General features: G+C 33.5%; 1 long non-coding RNA gene across 1 annotated transcript; it reads left to right on the top strand.

The window, feature by feature from the left end:
* The first annotated feature begins 127 nt into the window (after positions 1-127).
* On the top strand, positions 128-811 carry LOC149572734 (uncharacterized). The gene is made up of 2 exons (XR_016359406.1): positions 128-359; positions 491-811. It is a non-coding gene; the product is annotated as an uncharacterized LOC149572734 (long non-coding RNA).
* Positions 812-13,825: the final 13,014 nt, after the last annotated feature.

A 13,825-nucleotide genomic window follows, 5' to 3' on the forward strand; every position in this document is an offset into this window, starting at 1 on the left:
TTGGACAATCCCATCATTGTTCTGGGTTATCTAGATTGATTTGGCTTCAGAATGTGGTCCCATGTCACTTTGATAGCTTAACATTCAACCTCAGCATTTTCCTTAGCCGGCTCATGATGGATTTTGATTCAAAATGCTGTCTCCTTTTTCTGGTTTAACCTCATGGCTTTTCTAGGTTTCTCCAGATGATGATTTTTGAAGGAGGGTTTCTATTTCTCCAAACCCATATTTGTTTCTAAGCATCCAACCACTAGCCACGACTGCAAGTTCCTATGGCCTTTAAGCTGAGCATGCTTGTCAGAATATTTGGGGCAAACTGTCTTCAGTATCTCACTGAGGAGCTCTGTCATTGAGGCCGGGTGATCTTCAACAGAGCCGGCTATGCAGCCAATAAAAATATTCTTTCGCAATAATACTTTTGCCTTAATAAATAAAAATCAAGCAAACTGCCATGACATGACTGAATTATAAAAAATTATTCTTGCAGCAGATCAATTGGAAGGGACCACTAAGGATTTTAGGCAAAGTGGAGCTGATGGCAAGTGACAGTACAGGTTGGTTCGGTGTGTTGGATCATGGGAATGGCAGCTGACTGACAGAGTGGGTGAGCTGGGGGGATTTCTCATTTGCATAGCTGGAAGCAAACATGAAATGTATGTGTGTATTCATAACAGGCAATCGGTCTACAAGGATTTCACATTTATTTTACTTTGACCTCGACAAGATGCTTTAACATCTAATAAAAGGTTCAGACTCTTCTCTTATTCTGATATACAAATCTAATCATGAAATTATTATTTTATCTCTTATTTACTTGATGCTGCCAAAGTAGCTGAAAACTTGTCAGCTATTCCGCTGATAACTCAGACTACAAAACATTCGAGTTTGTAATTTTAGATGTGTATAATTCTATAATTCGAAAACTCAAAACATCTGTTGAAAATATTTTAAATGCTATGAATCCATGTGTTCAATTACAAGAGCTTTGCATGCAAATAATTTAATAAATTAAGAAATATATAAATAAAATTTAAAAATTAAAATAATTCATAAGGCAGATCTAGAGATCAGAAGTCTATTTTGATTACAGTGACAATGTTGAAAATTGGAAATGATTTGAGAAAAGAGGGGTAAAAATTTATTAAGACAGAAAGAATTACAAGGAGAGCTCAACAAGGAGCTCTGTCCTGAGTAACAAGTTCATCAAATTCTTGCACCAGCTCAAAGGGAAGCTGCCCCGAAATGAATAGTATAAACAGAATTATGCATATGTTTACTTCATCTCTCTACAGAAATGGAACAAGATAGAAACCTCAAATAAGTGTGGTTATTGTCATGACCATATACATGATTCTTTCAATATTTTTCTAGGGTCGATGTTGTTAGAGACAGATGAATAAGCAACCTTACGTTGTAATTTTTTTAAATCCTAACCTTGTTCTGTCATGAACCCCAAGAAATACTATTTTATTATCAAATCCTTCACTGTGTGTTTTCTAAGTGTTGCACATAAATTAGAAGGTTATAAACATTTGGCGCAATACAAACTATTCCGCAATCAAGCAGAATATGTTTGATTTTTTTGTAGAAGTTTGTAATAAAGTTTTTGGGGAGTTGAAGTGAAACCTGGAACTGTTTAGTTATCAACTGTAGCCTTACCAGACCTATTCCCAGATGATTGTCATGGCATAGAAAGATGTGTGAAGGAAAAGAAGACCATAGAATTCATGGCATGGAAGCTAAGGATAGAAGATGCAAAGGTCCTCATCAAGGGCACAACAAGATGAGATTCTAAGGGTAGGAAAATCTCAGTCTAAGCTCAAGACATGATATCAAAATGACAGTCATGAAGGACAAAGAATGGCAGATTCATGTGCCAACTCATAGATTGCCGCACAGTTAAAGTGAGGACAGTAGCTGTAAGCTTGCGATGTGGGGCAGAATAGAAATGAAAAACAAAATATTGGTGCAAAGGAATACAAAAGACAAGAATGGTACAGGGCTTATCCTATAGGCTAAAAGGAATTACATGAAAACAATGGCATACATAGTGAACAAATATTAGAGTGACAACCATATAATAGTCATGATCAACTGACAGTGCCCAGGTTAGTAAGGAGAAGGTTCTAATGCAAAGATATGGAAAATGACTAGTCTCGTAGCAACTTAAAATAGTGAAGAGTAACACCCCCTGTAAAACCTTTATGATTACAGTTGGCAAGAGACCAAAGTTACTTTGATGGGGGTTTTGAGGACATGTTTTGTTTTACAAAGACAGTTAATGTTGTAGGCACAATCATGATAGGTTTTACACACAAAGTGATCAAATGAACATGAGAAACAAGAGAAACAAGAGTGTTACAATGAAATAGTTTCTACATAAAGATTTTTATGCAACAAAGTTCCTAAATATCTTTTCTTAAACAAATGGTGATTCTACAATAGCATAGCAAACATGGACTTGCTACAACTTCCACTGACTAGCCACATCTTCATTACCCGTTAAATAACATATATTTCATCTCTAAACTACAACATATGGGGTTACACCCTCATATTAACTTCAAACTTGGGCTCACAAAGAGTCCACCATGGATCAAGTCTTGTTGAGTGCAAGGCTCTGACATGATAAGGGATGAGGTCGAGATCGTGCCCTAGGTGATTTTGACGACATGGATGTCCCCCTAAAAAATCTATATGGTAACCTTCGATAGTTGATAGCTCGCAGGCTTCATGCCTAGAATATGACATTTGGACCAGAACTATTTTGCTTGAGCAAAGTTAGTTCCTTAGGAAAAGCCAATCCAACTATCCTCTATTTCCATAAATACATTGTCTGACACCAAAAACTACCCGACTCTACCATATGTCAATAAAAAAATGGGGCATTTTCGAAGACATAAGACATACTGTGCTAACCATATCTAACTCTATCATAGAGAAGGGATGACATAGATCATATTAGTACTAGGATCAACAGGTTGTTTGGGCCACAAGCATATTGACAGAAAATCCATTTTCCTTTTTCACATCACAGATGCACAAGGGTATATATTCAAGAAGACCACTAGAGATGAGCCAAAACTATACTGTTGCATGATCAATTCCGATGCATTTTGGAAAAACATTGATTCCTTCCCAAGTGATATATGTCACCTCCATAATGGTTGGGAATTGAACACTCCACACTTCACCCAGGTTTGGAATACATCATCCATCATTCATTTATCATCTATCATTAGATGTTTCTAGATTATTAGATTTAGGTTTAGGGTATGCCAGTTGTAGTATTTTCTAGAAGTTTGTAGATAGTTTGTCTTGTCGGCTAATGTTAGATTTCTCTAGAATATTGTATGCTTGCCTATAATAAGGCAATATGTGTTCATTTGAAATCATGGTGAATGAAATATAATATATTATTATTGTGTTGCAACACATTCTATTCTATGTTTTGTATTTTCCTCTACCTCTACCCATCCATCAGATTGGTGTCAGGCCAGGTTGAATAGAAGGTTGGGTAGAATTTCATATTGTGATAAAAGAGCAAGTGGTGTGTTGGTGTTGCTAAATGGTGGAGGCTTGTTTGTGTTATGAGAAAGATAATTGTTTTGAAGAAGACCGCACAGGAAGTGTTGAGCAAGAAAGAGGCAAGTCTACAAAAAAGGTATGGTGTGAATTCTTATAATTATTTAATTACATTTGAGAAATTATAACAGCAAAAGAATATTGTGAGGAGTCTAGTTCTCTAAAGGTTTGTTTCAAGCTATTTGAAGATTTAATTATGGAAGTAAAAAGGCATTTAGAATTTTCTAAAAGACAGAGTAAAGTGTGTTAAATTGTTGATTTCAATGGAAAAAGCTAAAAGAGTTCAAAAAGAGAAGACAAATAAGTTCAAAGAAGAATTAGTGATGGTGAAGAAAGAAAATACAAAATTATTATGTGAAAAAGATATTTTGCAAAAAGAATTGTTAAAAGTAAGAAAAGAAATGGGAGAGGAAAAGTCTAAATTGTTAAATGAAATTAATGTCAACATAGAGACAATTGGAGAGCTAAAGGATAGGCTAAAATTTGTGGAAGAAGTACATAATTGGTAGGTGAAGGAAACATGTAAGCTTAGAAAAAAATAAAGAATTAGAAGAAAAGTTAAATTTGTTTGATGATGTTGAGAAAAAGAACAAAGTTTTAGAAGAAAATGTGAAGAAATTGGAAGAGAAAAATAGTATGTTAAAGAAGGATTTGTCTACTTTGAAACAAGAGAAAGAATGTTTGAATGTGAAACCATTTGTATGTGATGTATCTTGTGACACAAATGATTTGAGTGATTTTTCTGAAGCTAAAAGTGTTTGTGATGAAAAGTGTAAGAAAGAAAATGACAAAAAGTTTGCATATTTTGTTTGTTATGATAACAATAGTGTTGGTTTGAAGATTATAGAAAGAATGGGTTTCAAAGGCAAAGGTATAGGAAAGGATGAACAAGGATTAAGGAATCCGATTGAGGCTACCGTCAAGCCAAAATATGTAGGTCTTGGATATGATGCAAGTAGTGGAAAGATGAATAAAGATTCAAGAGAATCAATTGAAGGCATAAAGATTGTGTAATGTTCACACTATAACAGAAAAGGGCATACAAAGGATAGATGTTGGGATATACATCCTTGTAATATTTGTGGCTTGAAAAACTATTTTGATAAGACATATTGGAAAAAAGAGTGCAATAAAGATTTTATGGCAGGTTGCATCAAAATGGATTATGGATGGAGCTATGGATCAAATTGGCAAAGAATTGTAGGAATGATTAGAGGTTTATTCAAGTAAAAATGTTCAAGTGTAAGAAGGAATGCAGTAGCATTGGGAAACCGATAAGAGCAAGGCATCAAAGAGGCAAAAGGTTATTAGTAAACCCTGTCACTGGCATTTGTGACAGGTGAGGCAAGATTATCAAGATTATCAGTGGATCCTATGAAAAGAGAAAATCGTTGACAACCAATTGTTAACAAAATATTTGTAGAAATTGAAGGCCGCAACCTTGGAAGACACTATTCATGAAGGCATTAACAGATATGAAGATTATTGGAAAATAGCTTTTTGGAACTAGGCAAAAGAAAGGATTCGGGTTTGTATGCAACAACATTTGATAGTAGAAATTAGCGGGGAGTGTTAGAAATAGTAATTTCTACTAAGAATTAATTGTTTGTCATTAGATGTTTCAAGATTATTAGGTTTAGGTTTAGGGTATGTCAGTTGTAGTATTTTCCATAAGTTTGTAGATATTTTTTCTTGTTGGCTAATGTTAGATTTCTCTAGAATAATGTATGCTTGCCTATAAAAAGGCATTATGTATTCATTTGAAATCATGGTGAATGAAATATAATATATTATTATTGTGTCGCAACACATTCTATTTTGTGTTTTTTATTTTCCTGTGCCTCTTCACATCCATCATCCATGTCACATTCATAGTCCTTCGCAATCCCAAGTCTCTATGAAATCAAAAAATATAAACTGCCCCAGATTGCCAATATAGATGGCAGTTTTCTTTTTATCAAACACAACCAATATTCTATTTAAGTAGTCTATAGTTGAACCATGTTCCTCACATGTATTGAGCAACTTTGTAGTCTCTTCTTTGTAGGTCATTGTCATCTAAAGTAGGGATTCTAGAGGAACTGTTTCTTCAATAATATGCCAATGATAGCAATAGTAATTTAGGAATGAAGCTCCACTCCCCAAGACCTTAAAAATTAAGGTACCAATGCTCTTTGGATATGCTTGGAGGTGGGTGTAGATCTGTGATGCTCTACAGAGGCCTTGTGGAGATGCTTAAGAAGCATTGCCCAAGCTTGTGGATGCTCATATAGGCACTTTGAGTCTGGGAGCATCCACATGTTTGGGCACTTCCATAGGACTTCTCTATGGGCATCTGTAGGCCTAAGAGATTTCCAACACCCAAATGTGCTTAAAAACTAATTTTTGCATTTGCTAAATTCATATAATTTATTTCTTTTTTACTCTTAAACCCTAAAATGGCCCTAAATAAGGCAATTCATTATTTATTCTTCTCATTTTGTTTATGACTAGGTTTTTTTCTCATTTGGTCTCCATTTTGGCATTTTAAAAGCAAGGTCCTTAATTTTGAAGAGGATCATGCATAAGGTGTCAAATAGCTTCTACAATAAACTTCCAAGCATCTAAGCTGAGCTTTTGATCCCATTTTATTTATTTGTGACATTGATGATTTTTTCAAGTTTTGGAAGAACTTTTACAAGTTTTTTTTTTCCAATTTCTTTTTTTTAAAGCATGAGAAAATAAGTTTAGCTATCTACTTTAATATTTTTGTAGCATATTATTGCACTTGCATGGTTGATGTTCATGGTTTATTTCTAATTTATATTTTTTTATTAGATTGTATTGTGGAAGAATGACCACTACCGATGGTCAAAGTTCACTGGTAGAGCAAGGTGAAGGAAGTGATAACTTCAAAATTGATGGAGGATCCCCATTATGGAGACAACCACAAGATTATCACAGGTTTCAGGAGGTGGGTCATACATTTGGAAATGTAATGTATGCAAGGTTGCAAGTGCAAGGATACTTGGGTACGGGTACCAGTATAACTATTTTTGAAAATAGGGGATGGGGTTACATAGGTAGGCCTTGTTATTTTTAAATATAATTTTGATATTTTATATAATAAAAAAATCTAAAAATATGAGTCACAAGTCATGACATTACACTTTTAAAACAAGAAATCTGAAAATATGTCATGAGTCATAATATATTTGATGAATGTTTAAATGTTAAATGCACAACAAAAGGCAAAGTTTAAATATGAACAAGAAGATCTTAAATCATATAACAAGATATTGCAAATGATAAACTCCTAGTTCTAACTTGAATAGTGAAAATCAGAAAAAGTTTAGTAGTTTAATATTAATCAATATTGTATCAAAGTTTCAAACTTATTACATATTTATTTTTAATTAAGATTGATAAACAAGTTAATATGCAAATGACAGATTAAAATAAAAAATAGATACATTAATCTACATAGCATTTTTTTTTAACATTTTGCAAGGGCAAAAAGATTGTAAGTTACAACTCCAAGGTACACACCCATGCAAGTATACAGTATGAGATACATGTACTAGTACCTAGTACATGTACCCATGCAACCTTGAATGTATGTCATATTAAACCATTCAATAACTCATGTTCTTGGGTCAAACATCAATATTATGGGCCCTACTAATAAAGGAATAGGAATGTGCAAAGGAAGTGAAGATGGACAAGGGATGACTAATGCATAATTAGCATGATTTATAAGAGAACAAGAAGTTTTTGATCATTTGGTTAAAAGATAATAATAATAAAAATTATCAATCTCCATCCTAAAAGAGCAAATTAAAATTGTCCATTGATTGAGTTACATCCTCTGAACATCAATGTATTTGGAGAGGAAGTAGAAGTTATTGCTCACAAAAGAGGTCCATTGAATTTTGCATTTAAAATGGAAGCCAGCAATAGAGCTTTCTAATCAATCCATTGCATGTTGTGTCTATTCCAATGGTCTTCCTTCAACTTGGTGAGATCACCATATTAGAAGGAAATGGTGGCAACTGTCAATAAAGCACTGACTAATTACACTAGTCCTAGGTATGAAAAGGTGTGTACCACTCTTTTGAAAAAATAGAAGACTTCTATAGAGGAACCTCTTCAAGCAATTGAAACATCTTAGAAAACTTTTGGTATATCTATTGTGTTTGATGGATGGAAAGATACAAGAAACAGGCCATTGATTAATATGATTATAATGTCCCCCAAAGGGACAATATTTTTTAGGGTGGTTAATTGTGAAAGAAGTGAAGGATTTATAGTTTATTTCTAGAATTCTTATTGAGGCCATAGATATGGTGGATAGTGAGAATGTTTTCCAAGTGGTTACAAATAATGCCACAAACTGTAGGAGTGTAGGTGCTTTGGCTGAGAGTAGGCACAACCATATTTTTTGGACACCATGAACCGTATGCTCCCTCAGCTTGATCATGCAAAAAATTGACACCCAAATAGACTGGGTGAAGAAAATATACTAAGAGGGAGAGAATATACAAATGTTTGTGATAGAATACCACATGTCACAATCCATATTCAAATCATTCTCCAAGTTGAAGTTGCTAAAGGTAAATTGTAATTAGTTAATTTCACTTTTTTTTAAATTTAAATAAGTTTTATGTTCATGCACAATTATCAAATTGAATATAATTCACTTAGTATATATTAATGTATTATTAAATTGCTTAGGTTATTAAGACCTGATTTGCATCTCATACTATTGTTATGAGATGACTTGTCAAGGTACAAGAGGCATTGAGTAAAATGCTTATTTTTAGCCAATAGGATATATGGAGGGCTTCAAGTTCAAGGAGAGCCCAAAAGGTCAAGGCTTTGGTCTTGGATGATAGTTGGTGGGCTCGTGTGCAATTTTTATAGGATTTCACTGAGCCTATCATGAATATGCTCTTCTTTGCTATTAAAAATTCGCTTTTCTTGGGGGATTTGTATGATGGCATGGACACCATGGTAGAGAAGGTAAAACTTTCCATACAAACAAATGAGAATGACCCCACAAAATGTGAAGCCTTATGCAATAAGGTGGAAGCAATCATTCATCATCGTCCGGAGAAGATGACTAGCCATTGTACCTCCTTTGCATATGTATTATCTCCAAGGTACTATAGCTAGGAAACACTTTCTAAGCCAAATATAGTTGTACCATTTGGGGGTGAACGAGTTGCTAATGAGTGCTACAAAACAAGACTCGTCCAAGATGATGAAATGCATAAAAAGATGAGGCTAGATTTTGTCTTATTAATCATAACTTACTCCACATGTGTAGTAAATGACCAAAATGGCATGGGAGCTATCACATGGTGGTACATATATGGTCAACCATACAAGCATCTATAACCTCTTGCAATCAAGAGTGTTGATTGGGATCCTTCGTAAAGGGTTGTGTTTTCCTTCTCAATTAGAGGTATATCATGGATGGCCTCAATTTCATCCTCATCATACTCATCATCATCAGTAGCATCAACAGCAACACTAGTACCAAATGTGTCATGGATCAATGCATTCATACAATCATCTTCAAATGTGTTTTCTAGTGCATGATTTTCATCTTACATGGGATCATGATCTTCTTCTTCAATACTCACACCTCCATGTTCCTCCATATTCACACCTTCATGTTCCTCTGAAATGTGGTGGTCCATATCACATACTACCCTAGGGAGATCGACCTATATAAAAATAATGATAATAAAACCCCGCCTTCAATGTGATAATCAAACCCCTATTCCATGGTTCATATGTATATTAATTGCGAAAACAATATTAAAAACAACTTACCAATGGATGATAATCAAACCCCCTTCAATGTGACCATTCTCCCTACAATGTCTCTTCTTGTCCTTAAGTCATTGAAACTCTTGCAAGGACAATAACATTTGTCATTGCATTCTCTTTGAAAGTTAGACAACAATCTAGCGATTATCTCCCTATTTTAATCAAATTCCCTTGCATTATCTGACATGATCCTTCTTTATGAGAATAACTTATTCTTGTACCCTTATTGAGTTGGTTGTACTTGATAGATCTATCATTAATAACCATTTCAACATAGACATTGACATTAGAGAGAAAACCTTGAAAAAAAATTAGGCATGGCATTCTTAATGTTTATATCTACACATATGGTTTTGAAAGAAAAGATATGGTGTACTTAATGTGTATACTACAAACAAATTTAACATATTGTACTTAATGTTTATATTCGCACATATGGTTTTGAAAGAAAAAATTAGTGTAATTAATATGTATATCTGCAAAAATATTGGACATGTTGTACTTAATTTTTATATCTACACATATGGTTTTGAAAATGGTAGAATTATTGAACAAGGTATTTCTTCACTGAACTGCATTAAAATCACCATGTATTTCTTCACTCAACTACATTAAAATGTGCCTATGAGTTGGAGGGCATCTGACATATAAATACAGTTTGACCATACAATATCATTTGGGTACTTTTTTTTGTAAATATACATTTTTTTTGTGAGTTACAATAAGTAAGTTGGCAAACTTGATATAAAGATGAAATATATTTTGGTTAAGTGCGCTCAGGCTGGAGTAGTACTAGGATGGGTGACCTCCCTGGAAGTCTTGGTGATTCACCCCTATGAGGATCACCTAGATCCAATGTGTGCTAAATTTTCTATTTATTCTCATGAGAGATGGATTCATGTTGAATCACTACTCATGAAACATGGGTCAATGAGTTTGACTCAAAAATCACACAGCTAAATCCTGATAGCAATATCACAATTTTACTTGTTGTGGAAATTATCTCCTACTTATCAATTGATGATCATAAGGGGATTTTTAATGAATGGTTCATAAGGCACAACACTTGGTGAAGGTCTTGCAAATAGGGTTACAAGTTTTGGGTTTAACCATGGAGGAAACTCCATAGTTAAGCACGCTTAGGCTAGAGTAGTATTGGGACCTTCTAGGAAGTCCCGATGCTTCTCCCCTATGAGCATCACCTAGATCCAATGAGTGGTAATTGTTCCATTTATTCTTATGAGAGAAGGATTCATGTTGAATTACTACTCATGAAACATGGGTCAATGAGTTTGACTTAAAAATCACACAGTTAAATCTTGATAGCAATATCACGACACTATATACATTGTCTGCAATAAACAAATGATAACTACAAAAACTTTCATTTTTCATTTTTCTTCTTCCTAAGCACTATTTCTCCATGGTCATGGAGTGTGATAAAAAAACAAAGAATTATCTATTTTATCACTCCTTCTTCACATTTTTCACCTAATGATCTCATCTCACCCCTATAAATATGCTCCATTTATATCTCCATCTACCGCATCAACACAACTCCCATTTCATATTGATTTTTTTTTTGGACTATCTCTCTCCCATTCATATCCCCTCACACATTTGATTATTTGAGAAAATAAACTATTTGATTCCTTCTTCTATTCCTGAGGAAGGTCCTATTCGATTAGGTTGTTGTATGAACCGTGTGTGGAGATTTTCAATGTGCAAATCATTCATAGAATCATTTGAGATTTTTGTTTTGGAATTTCTTTGTGTGATCTTAAATGTCAAAATTATATTCTTCTTAAGGATTCAATATATGCTCTAGAGGAGCATGGTCTTTGAATATTCAATTAGTGTATGACTGATTGATTGTTGTAAGACATATCTATTGTGAGACGCATTGTGTGATACTTATAATTTTCTATATTCATCATGTTGTGTAAAATCGTATTGATTAATTGTTTAGATTCTTCAATCATAAGCAAGAGAACAATATATTTGTTTTGAGAATTCAATAAAGGATCCATCTTTTGGGGTTTGGGTTTTTGGTGGAAGAGCATCTAGGGATTGCCTAAGCAATCTAATTTTTCATTTTATTTTTTTTGTGTGGGTGTGAGCCTTATGGAATTTTTGGATGTGTTGTATATAAGGTCATGTTGACAATTGTAGTAGTACAAGTAGGCTATTGTTCATAGGGTCTTAAACCTTTTGGCTAGGTGCAATTAGGGGCTAGCAAGTAGTAAAGCCCTTTAAGCATGATGATGATGTCATCATGAGGTCAGTAGAGTCTAGGATGGATTAGGATGTTTCTTTTACCTTAGTTGAGGTTCTTAGTTGAGTTTAAGAAGCAATGGAGGTCATTTGGCTAAAGCTAGAAAAAGTTGCTAAAAAGATGTAAAAGTTGTATTGTGCAACTTTACAACTTTGAAAAGTTGCTTAAGTAACATTGACAATAAAGTTGCAATTCGATGGAGAAGATCCCTAAGGGTATAACAATGGTGTCAAGGACACTTGCAAAAAAGAAAACATCAAAGTGGCAAACAAATCACATTGTTGTAGCAATTTGACCCCAAATATTGTAGTGAGGTATTGGAATGACTTCAATCTCAGGCTGATTGGGCATTGTTTTTTACTTTAGTGGGGAAGGATGTGAGGAGAAAATCCCTCAATCCTAGGAAATTTTTAAATCATGTGTAATTCATGATGATTATGCAATAATTGACATATTTCATTGTAATAGTGAAGAGTTATTCTCAAGTGGAGAGAAGATAATGTAAATGGATTTTCCTTTGGGTTGGTATTGATATTCAACCATTTTAAGGAATTTAGATAATAACATGATAGTAGGATCTATGATGGATCTCATCTCTCCTCTATAATTCATTTTTTTCCTCAGAATTTATGTTCATCTTTCATCAATGTGTGAGTATTTTTAGGTTGTTTGTCATGTTTTTTGTCTTTCTCCTTCAAGAATTCATTTGGTTGTGTTTAGTTGTTAATGTTGTTGTGAATTTTTTCCAATGTGAATCACTCCCACTATTTCATACACCTCCAACATTTACAACCACTTCCATCCATATTTAATCGGGTTTGAGGTGTAGCATTGCTCCTTGACTCTAGTTATATTACTATTATATGTAATTTTTTCTTTGTATTTCTTTAGTATATTACATGCATCTCACATTTTATAAAAAAAAATACAATAGAAATATAAAGGTGTATGAAAAATCTTAAAAGAAAAAAACTGATACATACTAAATCTAGTCAAAATGGTGGGGGTTAGATCAGGCCATGTATAGGGAGGGGGTGATAGGAAAGGATTTGAGAGAAATCTCTTTTTTAAATGGGGGGATATTTTAGCATGCCATGAATGCATGTGATATAACCCAAGTTCACTAAGTGAAATCCCTACAACTTAATCATAAATCATTAGAAAATGATAACTCAATATATATAACAATTTATAATGCAAAAGAAAAAAGAATATGTTGCAACATTTAATTCTAACATGTAATAATCATAATCATATGAACAAAAGGAGGAAAGCTTTTCACAAGCTTTACATTTACCTAGGTTTAAAAAAATTTCTATGATTAAATTATGTGTGTGTGTGCGTGCGCACACGTTAGAATCCCTAAATTTATGTGTTTATCTAACTCTATGTATATATCACTTCCTATCTCTTACTTTTTATTCATTCATCTTCCAACTCTATCTATCAATCTCTTATCTCTCTTTATTCCTATCTCATTCTCTTTATATCCTTCTCCTTCTCTATCTCCATCTTTATCTCTTGTCCTCCCCTGCTCTCTAATTGCAAGCATAATATGAGTCCATTGGTAATGGAATTTGATTATCTTATTTAGTTCAACGGTTCTATTTTAGTCTCATTTGGATCCATTTAAATGGATGCATAGTTGATTTGAAGAAATTATTTATCCATTGAAACATTTTTTACACAAACATCATTGTTTGCTAAATAGCCTGCTATATGATATCAAGTACTACATAGATATATATAAAAATATATCACAAAAATCTAATTGAACTGTCATATCTCTTTGGTGTACCAATTGCACACCAAGGTGCAATTACTACTTAATTAAATAATAGAAAAGTAACATTTATTTTTAAAAAATGGATGTTGTCTATTTAACAAATAAGTGACAAGATCTTGAGAATGGGTTCAAATCATCTCATAGTAAGAAAAACTAGATAAGCTAGAGAAGGAAAGATTTCTCAATGAAATTGGAAGGACCACAAAATTTTCTCAAAATGAGGAAAAAAATCAAGTTGAATGTATCATAACTACACTCCAAGAAGATGTTAATTTTTAGCCTTTTTAAGGTGAGTAGAGACATGATGCACAATAAAAGTATACACAATGCCCCCAAAAAAATTGAACCGGGCTTGAGTACAT

This window comes from Cupressus sempervirens, chromosome 2 (genome assembly GCF_028749045.1).
Source record: "Cupressus sempervirens isolate cs-2001-9-10 chromosome 2, ASM2874904v1, whole genome shotgun sequence".
NCBI classification, from domain to species: domain Eukaryota; kingdom Viridiplantae; phylum Streptophyta; class Pinopsida; order Cupressales; family Cupressaceae; genus Cupressus; species Cupressus sempervirens.